Source organism: Penaeus vannamei, chromosome 5, assembly GCF_042767895.1.
Source record: "Penaeus vannamei isolate JL-2024 chromosome 5, ASM4276789v1, whole genome shotgun sequence".
NCBI classification, from domain to species: Eukaryota; Metazoa; Arthropoda; class Malacostraca; order Decapoda; family Penaeidae; genus Penaeus; species Penaeus vannamei.
Genome location: NC_091553.1, coordinates 9,052,430 through 9,069,929, shown reverse-complemented (window position 1 = coordinate 9,069,929; position 17,500 = coordinate 9,052,430). Strand labels below are relative to the sequence as shown.

Genomic DNA, 17,500 nt, shown 5'->3' with positions numbered 1-17,500 from the left:
TGTCCCTTTCCCTCCCTCCCTTCTTCCCTCCCTTTTTCCTTTCCCTCTTCCCTTTTTCCTCTCTTTTTTCCCTCTATTTCCCTCCCTTCTTCCCTCAATTTCCCTTCCTTCTTCCCTTTATTTCCCCTTCCTTCTTCCCTCCCTTATTGCATCCCCTTTCCCCTTCCTTCTTTCCCTCTCATTCCCTCCCTTATTGCATCCCCTTTCCCCTTCTTTCTTCCCTCCCTTTTCCCTCCCTTTTTCCCACCCTTCCTCCCTCCCTCCGCGCCCCTCATAAAGAAACATGAGTCAATTAGTATTTATTGAACCGCTTCCTCATCCTCGAGACCTAACTCGCACTCCCAGACGATGTTTGCATTATGCAATCGCTCCTACTCCACTTCCTGTCTTTTTTCAGCTACGAGACCCGACGGAGGCAAATAAAGGAGGGGAAATACAGCATACATTATGAGTGTCAACATGACTCTATTTTCCTTCCCGAGCCCCGCCCACGTGACCCCGGGGAAGCGTCGCCTGGGGCCTAAGATCCCTCGCAACATTCGCGTCTTCTTCCGACCGCCTCTTGCTCTTGGCGGCCTGTTTACAAACACGCGACAACAACAACTGCAACAACAACAATAACAACACTAGAACCAGTACCACTACCAACAACACCAGCACCAAAGGCACTACCACCAACATTAACAACAGTAACTACAACAACAAAAACAATAACAACAACAGCAACTACTACTACAACTATAACACCAGCACCAGCAACACTACCACCTCCAACAACAACACCAGTACCACCAGCATTACCACCAAAAACAACAACAGCAACAGCAAAACAACATAACTCTTGGACGGAGGGTAGCCAGGGAGAGGGAGACGCATCAGAGGAGAAAGGGAAAAAGGAAGATAGAAAGGAAGAATGAAGGTAGGAGCGAAAGAAGGAAGATGAAGATGGAAGAAAGGAAAGGAAGGAAGGGAGGACGAAAGAAAAAGTGGAAGGAATTAAGGAAGGAAGGAAAGAAAGATAGAACAACGGAAAGAGAGAAGGAAGGAAAGTGGAAATGAATTAAACATGAATGAAAGAAAAAAAATGGTGAAGGTGGCGGATAACCAAAGAGTAACGAAGGTCCAACGAATAAAGCGTGCATATAGCAAAAGTGCGAAGGATGAGACACGAAGAACATGGATGATAAAAGAGTAACAACCTTTAATAACTACCCATCCCTTTTTCTCTTCTCCCTCCCCCTTCTCCCGTATTCGCAATCCCTCAATAATGGAAAAAGACGATAGGCGGAGAAGAAATATCTCATTAACGCCCTAAATTAATCAACGAATTTCTCATTAACGGCCTAAATTAACCCCTGGCGTAATCGCATGCCCTTTAAACAAGCCTGACCAACAGCGCAACAAACAAGCAAACAAACAGAGAAAGACGACTCCGAGACCATGCAAAAATAATAAAACAAAATAAATACAGTAAAAAATAATAAATAAATAAATAATAAATAAGATCATTCTTTATCTTCGCTATAAAGCTAGAATCATCATACAAAAAATAAATAAAAAAAATAAGAACTATCACAAAAAAGTAATTAAATAAAAAAAAATTATCACAATAAATATATAAACAAAAAAGAATTATGACAAAAAATAAAAACAAATAAATAAATAAATACATAAAAATCATCCACTTTACATCCCCGCCCCTTACAAGCTACAAACCCCCGCCCCCCCCCCCCCCCCCGGATCAAAGACTCCACCCCCGAGTGATCTTCGGTTCGACTAATCCAATTATTCCGCCAAACTATCTTCATTGAATAATCAAAACACTCTAACTCACACTAGTTAACCTGATACACTATGTAGATGACAGACAAATAAAATTATCTTCATCAGTTATGTATCCGCGTTCAGTATGACGCATAACACGAAAAGAAAAGAAAACGAAAAAAAAGACGAAGAAAATGAAGAAAAAAAAAACAAATTTTTAAAACAAACACATAAAAAAATATCATAACACAAAAAGAAAGAAAAAAAAGACAAAGACGAAAAAAAACAAAATCCTTAAAACAAACATATCAAAAAATAGCATAACACGACAAAAAAGAAAGAAAAAAAGACAAAGAAAAAAAATCTTTAAAACAAACATATCAAAAAATAGCCACGCGAGACCACAAATCTCGTCCGCCAAATATGACACTTACTGTCACTTTTTTATACGAGGCAACGGGCTTCTACCATCGTCCTTCCTCAACGTCAACGGCAGACGTCATATGTAACCATCCCATACCCCCCTTTCCCCTCTCCCTCCTCCTCCTCCTCTTCTCCCCCACCCCCTCCCTCCTCCTCCTCCTCCTCCCCCTCTCCCTCCTCATCTCCCTCCCCCTTCTCCCTCTCTCCTCCTCCTCTCTCCCCTATCCCTCCTCCTCGTCCCCCTTCCCCCTCTCCCTCCTCCTCCTCCTCCTCCTCCCCCTTCCCACTCTCCCCTCTCCCTCCTCCTCTTTTCTCCCCTCTCCCTCCTCCTCCTCCTCCTCCCTCTTCCCCCTTCCCTCCCTCCTCCTCCTCCTCCTCTCCCCTCCTCCTCCTCCTCCCCCTCTCCTCCTCCTCCTCCTCTCCCCTCTCCCTCCTCTTCTTCTTCTTCCCCCTCTCCCTCCTCCTCCTCCTCCCTCCTTCCCTCCTCCTCCTCCTCCTCCTCCTCCCTCCTCCTCCTCCTCCCTCCTCCTCCTCCTCCACCTCCTCTTCCCCCTCCCCCTCCCTCTCCTCCTCCCCCTCTCCCTCCCTCTCCTCTCCCTCTCCCTCTCCTCCTCTCCCTCTCCTCTCCCTCCCTCCCTCTCCCTCCTCCTTCCTCCTCCTTCTCCCTCCTTCTCCTCCTCCTCCCCTCCTTCTCCCTCCTCCTCTTCCTCCCCCTCCTTCTCCCTCCTTCCTCCTCCTTCTCCCTCTCCTCTCCTTCCTCCTCCTCTCCCTCTCCCCCTCTCCCTCCTCCTCCCCCTTCCCCCTCTCCCTCCTCCTCAACTCCCCCCTTCCCCGCTCTCCTTCCTCCTCCTTCCTCCTCCTCCTCCTCCCCCCTTGCCCGCCCCCCCCTCGAGCTCCTTCATCTTCAAAACCGGCTTTGAGAACTTGGACTAAACCGCCAGGTATTAATACCTTCTGTGTTGTCTCCTATTGAGTGTTTGTAAATAGACCAATAAATCGGTAAATATGAATATACTTATAGATAAATACATAAACAAATGAACAGATGAATAAATACGTGCGTATATATGACGGTTTATAGAAGACAGAAGGTTAAACAGAGCGATACATACAAATATTACATACAAACATAAATACATTACACACATACACATACATACATATATACATGCATATATACATACGTACACATACACGCCCAATTACACACATGCATACATATGATATACATATATATATATATATATATATATATATATATATATATATATATATATATATATATACATATATATATATATATATATATATATATATATATATATATATATATATATATATATATATATATATATATATACACACTGTCACACATATCTGGCGCTGCAGAAGAACATTCGGGTCTGTCCGTGCACGTACATACAGTACTTCAACATCCACATGCCACCGCGACTTCCCCTTGTTTGCGCGGTGTCCGTCCCCCCCCTCCCCCTCGCGAAGATCCCACGCGAGATGCAGGCGTCGCAGCTGCATCCACGGCCCGGAGGAGGAGGACGTCCCTGTCTCCCCCAAGCATCTGCGAAAACCGGTGTCGTCACGGCACTGGATCCCCCCCACCCCACCCCCTCCCTCTAAGCTGTTACTGGGGTGGATAGTTCGTCTGACTATCCCCCATCTCCTCCCTCTAAGCTACTACTGGGGTGGATAGTTCGCTTGCCGTCTAACTATTGCCCCTCTCCTCCCTCTAAGCTATTACTGGGGTGGATAGTTCGCTTGCCGTCTAACTATTGCCCCTCTCCTCCCTCTAAGCTATTACTGGGATGGATAGTTCGCTTGCCGTCTAACTATTGCCCCTCTCCTCCCTCTAAGCTATTACTGGGGTGGATAGTTCGCTTGTCGTCTAACTATTGCTCTACAAACCACCAGGATTTCGTTGTGTTCGCAAGAAGCGCGTGGGTGAGGGCTTCCTGGAAACCTTTCTTGTCCCTAACGATGAGCTATATAAAGAGTAACGTAAAGGCCATTGCTGATGCACTTATTTTCCTCTTTCTCCATCTTATTTCAGAGAAAACAGTAATATCTAAGTGTCATGCATACTTCCAGTTCGGATGCTGTATTGTTTTATCGCATAAAAGGTTCTCTAAACTAAAGAATCTTGAATATCTTGAATCACCACGACCTCCATCACCATCATCACCATTCGGTTGTCCAGCAAACAGGTTCTAGGACAAGCTTATTGACGGAAATCACGTAAGGGGAACATCTGTTAGGGAACATCAACTCCAATTTTTCTTTCCGAGAAACGAACATTGGGTTCTCCGCAGTATGCCGGACACAGACATTCTCGTTGCTCCAAAAGACTGCTGTGAGGATATATCAAGATGCCCAGTCGAGTATGCGGCCCGAATACCGTCCGGACGATTGCAGAGACAGCGACCCCCATGTCAGCTTCCTTATTAGCCCTTGTAGCATCTCGTATCATATCTATTACAACATCTCTATCAAATCTCTCAGTGGGAATTCAACAATTTCCATTTTACGTAATTTGGTAAGTCAAGTCTTGCTATCGATAATCTATTAAACATTCGCTACTCTGAAATAAAGTAACTTACAGGTATACAGAAATCATAAAACAAAAGGAAAATCACACGAATCGTGCACAATGGCAGACAATGCCCAAATATTCACGGAAAAATAAGCTCATCTTTAAATGTGATGTGACTGTGACACATGCGCGATGATGACCTCACACACACTATACCATTCGGCTAGAGCTTCTTTGCTAGTCATTAGCCTCATTCCTCGCCTTCTGTACAAAGTGTATTAAAGATCATATTTTTTCCTAAGTGGTTCATACCCATGTCCTTGACTTTCGCTCACTGCCGCGGAGGTTGAAACTTAACCTTTGCCCAATTAAAGCCCGACCTTTGCACTGTCTTCTCGTCCGGCGATTTCACGAATAGTTGTTGTTGCTGTTGTTGTTTACTGTCTTATCATTAATACTTGGTGTTTATTTCATTCTCTTCTCACTCTACTTGGGTAAATCGCTGTCTCACTATACCCAACAAACAATCTTTACCCGAATAGCTATGGCACTGTATCCACCTGACACTGTTCATCAATGGCTTCCTGAATGGTATGCCAGTTTTTTATATTCAATATTTTTTTACGATACAACTCACGCTCACTGTCTATGGCGCCGCGTTTCACGGACAAGCGCGCGCTCCCACTTTCTCTTTTTCAAGAAGATTCCATGGGCGAGTTCATCTCCCTTGCTTTTAAAGGTCATACTCCTCTGTTATGTAGGCGACATACTTTCTCTCTCTCTTTCTCTCTTTCCCCCTTTCTCTCTCTGTCTCTGTCACAGTCTCTCTCTCTCTCTCTCTCTCTCTCTCTCTCTGTCTCTGTCACTGTTTCTCTCTCTCTCTCTCTCTCTCTCTCTCTCTCCTTCTCTCACTCTTTCACTCTCTCTCTCTCACTCTCTCACTCCCTGGCATCCCTCCTGCTCAGTTGTTTCCCCGCTTATAAAATTCCCGTTCTCATTCTAGGTTTCCTCCTCGCCGCCGCCCACGCCGCTCGCCGTTCCCCCTCGACGGCATCTCACGCGCCCACAGACAGCACTTGGCGGCGACGCGGGCGGGGACCAGGGCAGCGGGGTTTACACAACGCCCGTTTAGCCTCGTGGCCTTATCTACAGAGTAAGCACTTATCACTTGCCGGGGCCATTAGCCGGAGTTTTTTTATGAACGTTTTGTAAATGTTCAGCGTTGTTGACACAGAGTCCGGCGTTTTTTAAGGCTTTTTAGGGCGAGGGAACGTACTGTGGGTTAGGGATAGCTGGGAAGATTCCTAGGGGAGGAATCGCACGTTCTGCAAACAACAGTATACGGTATATGTCGCTACAGGTGGTGAGTCGTGTTAGCAGTACACCATAGACTCTGCCAGGTAACGATTTTCTTTCCCGTCCGGAACCCGTTTGAAATCGAGAGTCTTAGAAACACCACATTTTTCCAAGCGACGAAAAGACATCCTTCCCGACGCCATTCACTGATGGGGAAGGATTCAAGCAGCACATCCTGCGCACACACTTGCCACCGGCGGCCTCGACACTCACACCAGCACTCCCGCACGGCACTCTGCTGTCCCTAGCCGAAGCCCAGGCACGATCTGCGTGGCACTCGTGGGCACTCTGGCCCGCTACTACTGTTCACTACCACACACACCCGTGCCCGCCAACCCTCCAGGGCCCTCCCGTCCCCCCACCCTCACCCCTCCTGGGCGACAGAGCTACCAGTTCCCCCAGAGTCGCAGCAGAGCTTCTCACCCTTCAGCTTATGCATAATTCCAACAGATTCGACTCCTTATCCCACTTGGGGAGGAAGAGGCGGCTAATCAACATAACTTCACCCGTAAGGCACGTTATACACCCCGCTAAGAAGGGAGAAAACGGTGCCCACGGGAGACGGCGAGTGCGCTAGTCTGGCAACAGTGCCTAAGTGAGAAGGTTGGCACTCCCCGCCCCACTCCCCTCTTTCTCCCCCCCCCCCTGCCCCCCTTACCCCTGTACCCTGCCCCACCCTGCCTGCCCTGCCCGACCTATCAAGCAGCTCCCATCAACCAAACACATCGCGTCACGCAGCGCAATGCCAACGCACAAGGCCACAGGCACTCCGGGCACGGAAGCCCATACGTTCCCCCGCCGGCACCCGAACGAGAGCCAAACGGCCCTCCTGTCTCCTCGTCTTCGCACGGTGGCACTCGCGTTTGTGATAGAATGACTAATGGAGTGCCAAAGGAAAGGTATTTGGAAGCGGTATTGGTGACCTTGCGGCCTGTTTATGTCCGTCCGTTATTGTTTCTTTCCTCTTCCTTCTTTTCTCCTTTTCATTCTCTACACTCCAGCTGATCATTTTTTCTCGCTTTCTCTTTTCTCTCTCTCTCTCTCTCTCTCTCTCTCTCTCTCTGTCTCTCTCTCTCTCTCTCTCTCTCTCTCTCTCTCTCTCTATCACTCACTCACTCTCTCACTTACCCACTCTCACTCTCTCCCTTTCCCTCTTCCTCTCCCTTTCTATCTCTCTCCCTTTTCCTCTCTCTCTCTTTCCCTCCATCTCCCTATCTCTATCTTCTTCCCTACCTCTTCTTCACTCACTCTCTCACAAAAAAAGAAAAAGAAAAAATAAACAAGAAAAAAAAGCAGACACTGAGGCGACGAGTGTGAGACCTCCTGCCACCGAGATCAACGCCAGACGAAAACAAATTCGTGCTTGATGCAACAGGTGGAGAGAAACGCACGCTCTCCTCCCCCCTCCCTCCCCCACCCCCTCTCCTCCTCCCCTCTTCCTTCCTTCCTGGCACCCGGAGTCACTGACCTGAGATACTGAACCTCTAATGTCAATAAACAAGAAAAGAAAGAAAAAAACATAACTGTTGCGTTTTCTCTCTCTCTCTGTCTGTCTTAATCTTTTCCTTATCTGTTTCTCTCCCTCTTACTGAGAGAGAGAGAGAGAGAGAGAGAGAGAGAGAGAGAGAGAGAGAGAGAGAGAGAGAGAGAGAGAGAGAGAGAGAGAGAGAGAGAGAGAGGGTGTGTGAAAGAAAGAGAAAGAGAGACTAAGTGACAGAAAGAGAAACTAAGAGACACAGCGAAAAGGAAAGCTGTTTGCTAAGCCAAACATCCCGAGATCCTGCCTCTTCACCACCAAGACCTTAATTACTTGTTTACTGAATCTGCAAATTGCCTTCTGGAACCCTCACCTGCCTTGTACCGAACTTAATTACCGCGATGTAAAACCCATATACACTTTGTAAGCTCGCCGCCAAGTCCCCCTGTAAAAAGACGCCATTTAACCTCCTTTGAAGTTCGCGATGGCCCTTGAAAGGATCCTGAACTTCTCTGTCCCGGGCTTCCCCTTCCTTGTTCTTGTCTTTTATCTCCTTTGGCCTGTGTTTCACTTCCCAAAATTTGAACCCTAAACACCGCGTGGAAAGGCTTTTATCGCCTTGTTGCAGAATCACCCTTTTTATGCTAATTCCTCTCTCTCTTCTTTTACCCTTGTTTTTTTTTTCTCTCTCTCTTCCGTTCGGATCTTCTTACACTTCCTTCTCCCCTCTCTCCTCCCCTCGCTTTCCCCTTTCTTTTAACCATTTTCCCTTTCTTATACTCTACCCCGCACATATCTCTACACCCTTGAGGAATTGCGTCCGTATTACAGGATTGTAATAATTTGCGGACGTTGAATGGCGTCCGTAACAGCGAGAGGGTCAACCACTGCCAACTCCCCCTCGCCCCAACACTCCACCAACACACACACACACACACACACACACACACACACACACACACACACACACACACACACACACACACACACACACACACACACACACACACACACACACACACACACACACACACACACACACACACACACACACAAAAATTGAAGAAAGTCCTTTATCACAACCCATGCATTTATTAAAACATTCGCAAAGTCAATGACTACCAGTAGAAAAAAAGAAAGAAAAGAAAAGAAAAGAAAAGAAAAAAAAGAAAGAAAGAAAAAAGAAAAGAAAAGAAAGAAAGAAAGAAATATATATACAGAACACAAAACCTTTCCTTGACACACTATTCCAGCAAAAGTAGCTCTCATACGCCGAAAGAACGACCGTCGAAAAGCTGGGAGAGAGAGAGAGACAGAAAAAAAATCCCAACTTTTCTCGGCCACTAAAACTTTATCAATATCTCAGGAAAGTAATAGTGGCAAGAATTAAAACTTGGGGGGCGCCGCCGCTGCTGCAGGTTACATGCGGCAGAGACTCTTACACTACTTCTAGCTTTACTTAAGAAAAAGTGTACCTTAAGAGCGGGGGCCCCAGGCGGGAGGGGAGAGAGAAGGGGGGGGGGTGAGAAGGATGGAGGAGGAATGCAAAGAAGGAGAGGAAAAGAGGAAAGTTACCTTGGTTGGCATGGGGATTGCGGCCGGAGAATGCACGCTGCGCTGATAAGGTGGAGGTGGTGGAGGAGGTGGTGGTGGAGGAGATGGAGGTGAAGGAGGTGGAGGTAGTGGTGGTGGAGTAGGTAGAGGTGGTGGAGGTGGAGGTGGAGGTGGTGGTGGTGGAGGTGGAGGTGGAGGTGGTGAAGGAGGTGGAGGTGGTGAAGGGAGGTGGAGGTGGTGAAGGAGGTGGAGGTGGAGGTGGTGGTGGAGTAGGTGGAGGTGGTGGAGGAGGAGGAGATGGAGTTGGAGATGGAGGTGGAGGTGGCGGTGGAGGAAGAGGTGGAGGCGATGGCGGTGGTGATGGTAGCGATAGTGGTGGTGGTAGAGGGGGGCAACAGCTTTATCCCAATCAACTTAATTAAATAATCTGTTATACTGATAGGATAACCATTTTTTTCTTTTGTATTCTCACTCGTCGATGTCGTTATCAGTCCTTTTTCACTTCTCTTTTCTTATTCCTCCTAAATTTTCGTCCTCCTTCGTCATCCACGACCATCACCCTCCCACCCCCTCCTAACAACCTATCCCACCCATCCACACCCCCGCCCCCCAGACGCCCGATCTAGGAGGCTCTCGCCCACATCCCCGCTCCGTGTCATCCCCTTCGACTCATCCACGAGACGCGCGTATCGCATGACCGACAACATCCGGGTACTTGATCGCGGAGAGCGTGAGCCATATCCCCGAGAAGCCACGTCTCGGGTATGGCCATTATTATCGTCTCCCATCTATCCCCCTCGGGGTTCTTCGGGTCTCATCTATCCTCTGTCGCCCGCGCTTATCGTCGAACTCTTACACAAGCGTCAATCTATCCCTTCCTATTCTTCTCGATCAACTAATCTAGCAGCGCGCAGTCAAACCCTGTCACGGCCGCGGACAGGGTCGTCAAACCCCGCCATTACGAGCACCTTCGCTGTATTGTTAAGATACTTTCCAGCGACCGTCGCGCTTTACTGCATATCGAGGCTTGGGGTTTGGGGAGAGAAATGAGATATAGATAGATAGATAGAGAGAGAGAGAGAGAGAGAGAGAGAGAGAGAGAGAGAGAGAGAGAGAGAGAGAGAGAGAGAGCGAGAGAGAGAGAGAGAGAGAGAGAGAGAGAGATACCTATAGAGAAAGTAAGAGAGAGAGAGAGAGAGAGAAGAAGGCTAAAGAGGGAGGTGAGAAAGAGGCAAAAGGCAACCGAGAGAAAAAATATTTCAGAAGAAGGGAATTACACCCAAGGAGATGATAAGGTCGCCGACATAAACAAACAAGATGGAACTAAATAAATAAAGAAGAAAGGAAAAACTGAAAAGAAACACTGCAGAAGAATTAAGCAAAATAAGCGAGACAGCTGATGTGGACCGCAGCGTACCCCCAGGAATCAGCTGGGTCAATGTATAGTTCTCCACGACGTTTTATCGTTCATTAAAAGGACAGGAAGTGCCGGCGATGGCGTGAGGAAGGGTGGGGGGGAGTGCCACGAGTGCCGGGAGTAGCTGTGGCTCTCGTGCGCTCGGAGGAGGAGGAGGAGGAGGAGGAGGAGGAGGAGGAGAAGAAGAAGAAGAAGAAGAAGAAGAAGAAGAAGAAGAAGAAGAAGAAGAAGAAAGAAGAAAGAAGCAATAATAATAAGGAGAAGAAAGAAGAAGAGGAAAGATAAAAGAAAAAGAAGAAGGAAGAGTGCCTGAGGTATACAAGGACACGTAGGCTTGAACCACCGCCGAGCTCCGTCTGCTCTAGAACCCGAGGCCTCTCTGGCAACGAGGCTTTTCTTCCGAGAGGGCTTCCAGGCATTCGTCGACAGGGACAGGGCGAAGGAGGGAGGCTGTTCTTGTCGCGTTGGAGGAGCTGCTGGAGGAGGTTTTCGAGGAGTGAAGGAGTTGGAGTTGGAGGAGCTGAAAGAAGTTATTGGAGGAGCTGTTGGAGTTGTTGGAAGAGCTGAAGAAAGAGTTGTTGGAGGAGCTGAAGAAAGAGTTGTTGGAGGAGCTGAAGAAGGAGTTGTAGTTGTTGGAGGAGCTGAAGAAGGAGTTGTAGGAGTTGTTGGAGGAGCTGACAGAAGGAGTTGTAGTTGTTGGAGCTGAAGAAGGAGTTGTAAGAGTTGTTGGAAGAGCTGACAGAAGGAGTTGTAGTTGTTGGAGGAGCTGAAGAAGTTGGAAATGCTGAAGGAGTTGTTGGAGGAGCTACAGGAGTTGTTGAAAGTGTTGTTAGAGGAACTATTGTAGGAGCCGCAGGAGGAGCTGTTGGAGACCTGGCGGAGAAAAAATAGGGGGGGGGGTAGGGTGTGGACTCAGCAGTGACCGCTGTGCCACGGTGCCGCAAAGTGATTTACAACTTTCTTTTACGACGCCATAAAGTCTGTTCGGCGACGAGAAGGAATACAGAAGGACCCCCGAGATGAGGAAAGGAGAGACCGAAGCACAGATCAGGAGGGGGGGGCGGGGGGCGGGGGCAAGATGGCGGGCGTCTCCTGACCGAAAACTCTGGCGAAGGCGCTTAACGTCAATATTATGCGCCCGGAGATCAACACGTGAACCCGGTGTTATGGTCCGTGCCCCCCAGGTGTTGGGTTGTTGGCGCTCGCTCTCGCTCTCTCGCTCGCGCTCTCTGTCTGTCTCGCTCTCGCTCTTTCTCTCTCTCTCTCTCTCTCTCTCTCTCTCTCTCTCTCTCTCTCTCTCTCTCTCGCTCTAGCTCTAGCTCTAGCTCTAGCTCTCAGCTTCTGCTTCTTCGTTTCTGCTCTCTCTCTTTCTCTCTCTCTCTCTCTCTCTCTCTCTTTCTTCTCTCTCGTCTCTCTCTTCTCTTCTCTCTCTCTCTCTCTTTCTCTCTCTCTCTCTTACTCTCTCTCTCTCTCTCTCTCTCTCTTCTCTCTCTCTCTCTCTCTACTCTCTCTCGCTCTCTCTCTCGCTCTCTCAATCAATCACTCACCCACCCACTCCCTCACTCACTCTATTTCTCTCAGGCATATCCCTCTCCCTTTCTTTCACTCTTTCTCTCTGTCTTTCTTTTTCTCTCCCTCTCTTTTTTAATATCTATAGCTTTCTCTCCCCTCTCCCCTCTCCCTCATCCTTCCCCTTCCCCCTCTCCTCCCACATCCTTCCCCTCCCCTCCCCCTTCCCTCCCTCCCCTCCCCTCCCTCCCTCCCCTCCTCTCCCACGCCCCTCCCTCCCCCTCCCTCTCCCCTCTCCCTCTCCCCTCCCCTCCCCTCTCCTTCCCCTCCCCTCCCCCTCCCTCTCCCCCTCTCCCATGATATCCAACGCAATATGTAGACAGCATATTTGGACGCAACGCTGAATTCCTGTCATTGTTGCAGGCAGCGTAGGCCGGCCAAATCCCCATAGTCCCATCAACCAGCTATTCCCCCGTATTAAAAACTTCCCCTAAAATCGCCTCGAAATAGCGGAGACCTTAATTTAAAGAGCACATTTCAGCTTCAGCGCGGCCTTTTGCGACACTCACGATGTGGGGATTTTAATTAAGGAGTTATATTTCTAGTACTCGGGTTCTTGATGTTTGTAAACTTTTTGCAAGCGCCCCAAGTTGTCGAATTAGTCGGAGTGAGTAAAATTCTTCGGTTACTTACCCTGATTTTTTGAAAAGCATGTCAGCTGATCAGGAAACATGCTGTTTAATTCAACTCACTTCAGCTTAATTGAATATGATCCCTTCCTCCCTCTCTCTCTTTCTCTTTCTCTCTCTCTTTCTTTCTCTTTCTCTTTCTCTCTCTCTCTTTCTCCCTCCCTCTTTCTTTTCTTATTCCCCTCCTTTCTTTCGTTACTTTATTTTATTTTCACTTTTTCTTTGTTTCTTTCTTTCTTTCCATTTTCCTTCCTTCCTTCTTTCTTCTTTATTTCCTTCCCTCCTCCGGCTAAACCCCCCCCTAACACTCCCTCTCACTCTTACTTTTACTCTCAATACATTCTCTCTCTCTCTCTCTCTCTCTCTCTCTCTCTCTCTCTCTCTCTCTCTCTCTCTCTTTCTTTCTCTCTCCTCTTCTCTCCTCTTCTCTCTCTCTCCTCTTCTCTCTCTCCTCTTCTCTCTCTCCTCTTCTCTCTCTCTCTTTCTCTCTCTTCTCTCTCTCCTCTTCTTCTCTCTCTTTTTCTCTCTCTCTTCTCTCTCTCTTCTCTCTCTCCTCTCTCTCTCTCCTCTTCTCTCTCTCCTCTTCCTCTCTCATCTTCTCTCTCTCCTCTTCTCTCTATCTGTCTGTCTTCTCTCTCTCCTCTTCTCTCTCTCCTCTTCTCTCTCTCCTCTTCTCTCTCTCCTCTTCTCTCTCTCTCTCTCTCTCTCTCTCTCTCTCTCTCTCTCTCTCTCTCTCTCTCTCTCTCTCTCTCTCTCTCTCTCTCTCTCTCTCTCTACACCATCGTTATTCCGCCTCACCCTTTCTCCCTTACCTACAGGCACCCCCCCCTCCCCCGTCACGCAGAAGGTAAAAAATAAAAAAAATAAAAAATAAATGATATAGTTTAACCCCCCCTCCCCCTCTTCTCTCCACCGGTACCAAGAGAGTGGTTTATGGCTGGTGTAAGTTGGCACCTTCTGGTTGTACGTAAAGGACGGGAGAGGGGAGAAGGTAGAGGGGAGAGTGGAGGATGAGGGACGTTTGGAAGGGGGCGGTAGACAGTGGAGGGGGGGGGGGTAAAGTCGGGCCTAGGATAGGTGGGGGGAGGAGAAGGGGCATCTGGAAGGGGGTGGTGGGCAAGGGGGAAATGTAAGGGCTGGGGATAGGGGGGTGGGACCAGTGGGGGGCGGGGTGGAGGGGGGGTGGGGATTTACAACAGTGCGACGGGTGGCTGCGGCAGTCACTCAAGCTCGCGGTGTTGTTCCCGACAGATATTGCGCTTTTCATTTCGTTATTTCTCGTCATACATTTCACGCAGTACATCCCCTTCTTTCTTTTTTTTTCTCCCTTACTTACACCACCCCTCCCCACCCCTCCCTATCGCCGCTTCGCACCCGACACCGCTATGACAACACCGACAAGAACATAAAGTGTGCTCGACATTCCCATAAATTCTCTCCATTGCCCACGTACTGTACTCGCAAAACCTTCTACTCACGAGCGAGAACCTACAAAGCCACTCCCGTCTCTTAAACACAAACTGTAGGTAAACATGTGTGCATATATAACAATGATGTTCACTAAAGTAGAACCTTTTTCTTCGTATGGCTTTTACTTACCTTGTTTGCACCATCTCGACATCCAAAAGGGTACCTCTATCCGCTTACCTGCAAAGAGAGAAGTTAAAAAAGGGTTTTAATATGAGAATTAGACGCATAAATAAGTAATATAAAAAGCTTTGTTGATGAGACACGTATGAAAGGCTGGCAAAAAAAATATATATAAAATTATGCTCTGATAAAACAACTAAAGAGAAAGAAAGAAAGAAAGAAAACTCTTCGATCTCCCGCTCTCCTCTCTTTCTTCCCTTCGTGTTTTTAGCTTCTCTTTTGTCTCCATATCCTCCTCCCTCTCCTTCTATATCTTCCCTGACTTTTCTAACTTTTCTTTTCCTTTCCTTTCCCTCCTCCCTTTCCTCTCTCTTGTCTCCTTTCTTTATCTTCCCCCTTCTTCTCTCTTTTTCCCTCCCCCTCCCCGTGTGCCTCTGCGTCAGTCCGTTCCCCCTCTCACTCACTCTTTTGCGACTTCTCCCTCACTCCTTCCCTCCTTCTTCCTCACTATTTCCCCTTTCCCTCACTCCTTTCCCCCTTCTTCTCTCTGTTTCCTTCCCTCCCCCCTTTCCCTCTTCCTCACTCCTTTCCCCCCTCTTCCTCACTCCTTCCCCCCTCTCCCTCACTCCTTCCCCCCACTTCCTCACTCCTTTCCCCCTCTTCCTCACTCCTTTCCCCCTCTTCCTCACTCCTTTCCCCCCTCTTCCTCTCCCTCCCTCTTTTCCCCATAACTCTTATCATCCCGCGATACCCCCCTCCTTACGGCTCGATTAACCGCGGCTGATTAGCGGTGCCAAATCAAATCAAACAGCGGCCTGCGTCATTGAACGGGCCTCCCTTTGTGCACTTCTCTCTTACCCTCTCTCTCTCCCCCTCTCCCTCTCCCTCTCCTTCTCCCTCACCCTCTCCTTCTCCCTCCCCTCTCCTCCCATCCCCCTCTCCCTCCCATCCCCCTCTCCCTCACCATCTCTCCCTCCCCTTCCCTCCCCATCTCCCCTCTCCCCTCTCTCTCCCCATACCCCCTCTCCCTCCCCATCCCCCTCTCCCTCCCCATCCCCCTCTCCCTCCCCATCCCCATCCTCCCCATCTCTCCCTCTCCCCTTCCCTCCCCATCCCCCCTCTCCCTCGCTCTCGCTCTCCCTCCCCATCTCTCCCTCTCCTCCTCCCTCCCCATCCCCCTTCTCCCTCCCCATCCCCCTTCTCCCTCCCCATCCCTCTCCCTCTCCCTCTCGCTCTCCCTCCCCATATCTCCCTCTCCCTCTCCCTCTCGCTCTCCCTCCCCATCTCTCCCTCTCCCTCTCGCTCTCCCTCCCCATCTCTCCCTCTCCCTCTCCCTCTCCCTCTCCCTCACTAAATCAATAAGCTGTCAGCTCTCCCCTGGGACATCCGGCGTAATATTAACTTAGCGGGTAACATAAACGGACATACACCTTGACATAGCTTGGAAGCGGAAGAGAAAACGGGAAAAAGGGAGGAGAGAAAGGGGAAACGGAGAGGGGAACAGAGGGGAGGAGGGAGGGAGGAGATAGGGCGGGAAACTGAATCAAAGTGAGTGAGTGTGAGGGGGAAAGAGTGAGAGAGTAAGGATGACGGTGAGGGAGGGAGAGGACGAGGATGAGAGATGGAGAGGATGAGGATGAGGGGGGGGAGAAGATGAGAGTGAGGGTGAGGGAGGGAGAGGATGAGAGTGAGAAAGGGAAAGGATGAGGGTGAGGGTGAGGGAGGGAGATGAGAGTGAGGGAGAAAGTGAGGATAAGGGTGAGGGAAGGAGAAGGTGAGAATGAGGGTGAGGGGGGGGAGAGGATGAAGAGCGCATGGACAGACAGACAACCAGACGAGCTTAAGAAAATAAAAACGGCCAAATCATTGAAGGAACGCAAAAGGAAAGGAGAGAGTAAGAGACCGAGGGAAAGCAGTAGGAACGAACTGACAGACAGAGATTCCATTTCTAAAGCGTAAACACCGAATACATTTAGAACTGTGTGCTTAATAAAACAGAACCAAACACCACCGTCTGCAGAGATAATTATCCAATACCCTTTTTTCCACCGAGGGATAAATACGAGAGTGCATTAAACAGGTGCGCATCAGACAAGTTTTTCTCTCCGAACAAAATACACATGAATATACACAGGGACTGAGTTATGCAAACATGAATAGAAGTCTGGTGATGGCATGGGTATCTGGGCAGTGGGTACAGGGGAGGATTAAATGACTCTCTGCTGCTATTTTTGGCAACGCGGTAACTTGGCCTACGTACCGCATTTCATGATGATAACTATCCATCATAATGATATTAATGCCAACCAATCCGAAGCGGCCGTTATCATAACTATAATTATTGGAATATATGCAGAACTATTATCAAATTCATCGAGAATTGTCTTATTGTTGTGTACAGTATATACGATATATATTTTTGTCAGAACCAATAAGAGAGAAACATATGTAACTTTAATAACAATAGCAACTGTAACAGCATTCCCTTCCTTTCTTCCCCAAACCCCTTTCTGCTTTCAAACATTTTCATTTATTTTCCTCTCAATCTCTCTTCATTTTCTTTTCCTCGTTTCCTTTTTCGTCCCATCGCTATCACACTTTCCCTCAATCAGCTCCTTCTTAGTACTCAACTTTCATCTCTCTCTCTCTCTCTCTCTCTCTCTTCTTCTTCGCCCATTTCTCTCTCTATCTCTCTCTCTCTTCTCTCTTCTCTCTCTTCTCTCTCTCTTCTCTCTCTCTCCGGCTTCCCTTTCCCTTCTTTCCCTACCCTCCCTCCTTCTTTCCTCCTCCCTCCTCTCTCCTACCCTCCCAGCTTCCTCTCTATCCTCTCACCCTCCTCCTTCCTTCCTCTCTCTTCCCTCCCTACCTTCCCTCCCACTCTCTCTCGTCCCTCCCACCCTCCTTCCTTAGCTTTCCTTCCCTCCTTCCTTCCCTCCCTCCCTCCTTCCAACCTTCCCTCCCTCCTTCCCTCCCTCCCTCTTGCGGACAGCTGCAACCTTCGGGGGAGAAAGAATGTTGGTGTGTGTGCCTGTGTGTACATTCCCCGGGTAGCTCTGGCAGCCTGTTCCCCACGTTCACTTAACCCTCCACATTCTGTACATAATTCTCTGTCTTGGGGATCACCGCCAACACCTTGATGCCAGGAACGGAATTAATAAGAAAAGCTGATCAACATT

The 17,500-nt window shown here is 48.6% G+C and overlaps 1 protein-coding gene across 7 annotated transcripts in view; it reads right to left on the bottom strand.

Moving 5' to 3' along the window:
* LOC138861833 (FERM domain-containing protein 4A-like) overlaps nt 1-17,500 on the bottom strand; it is a 383,565-nt gene that overhangs the window by 126,984 nt on the left and 239,081 nt on the right. Inside the window, exon 1 of one of the 7 annotated variants that reach the window (XM_070121839.1) lies at nt 6,302-6,448. The exons of 5 other annotated variants lie outside the window; for them this stretch is intronic. The gene's annotated coding sequence lies outside the window, so the exon portion shown is untranslated. Of the gene's footprint in view, nt 1-6,301; nt 6,449-17,500 lie in introns of those variants that run through there. One more of the 7 variants, XM_070121840.1, reaches the window with a different exon arrangement.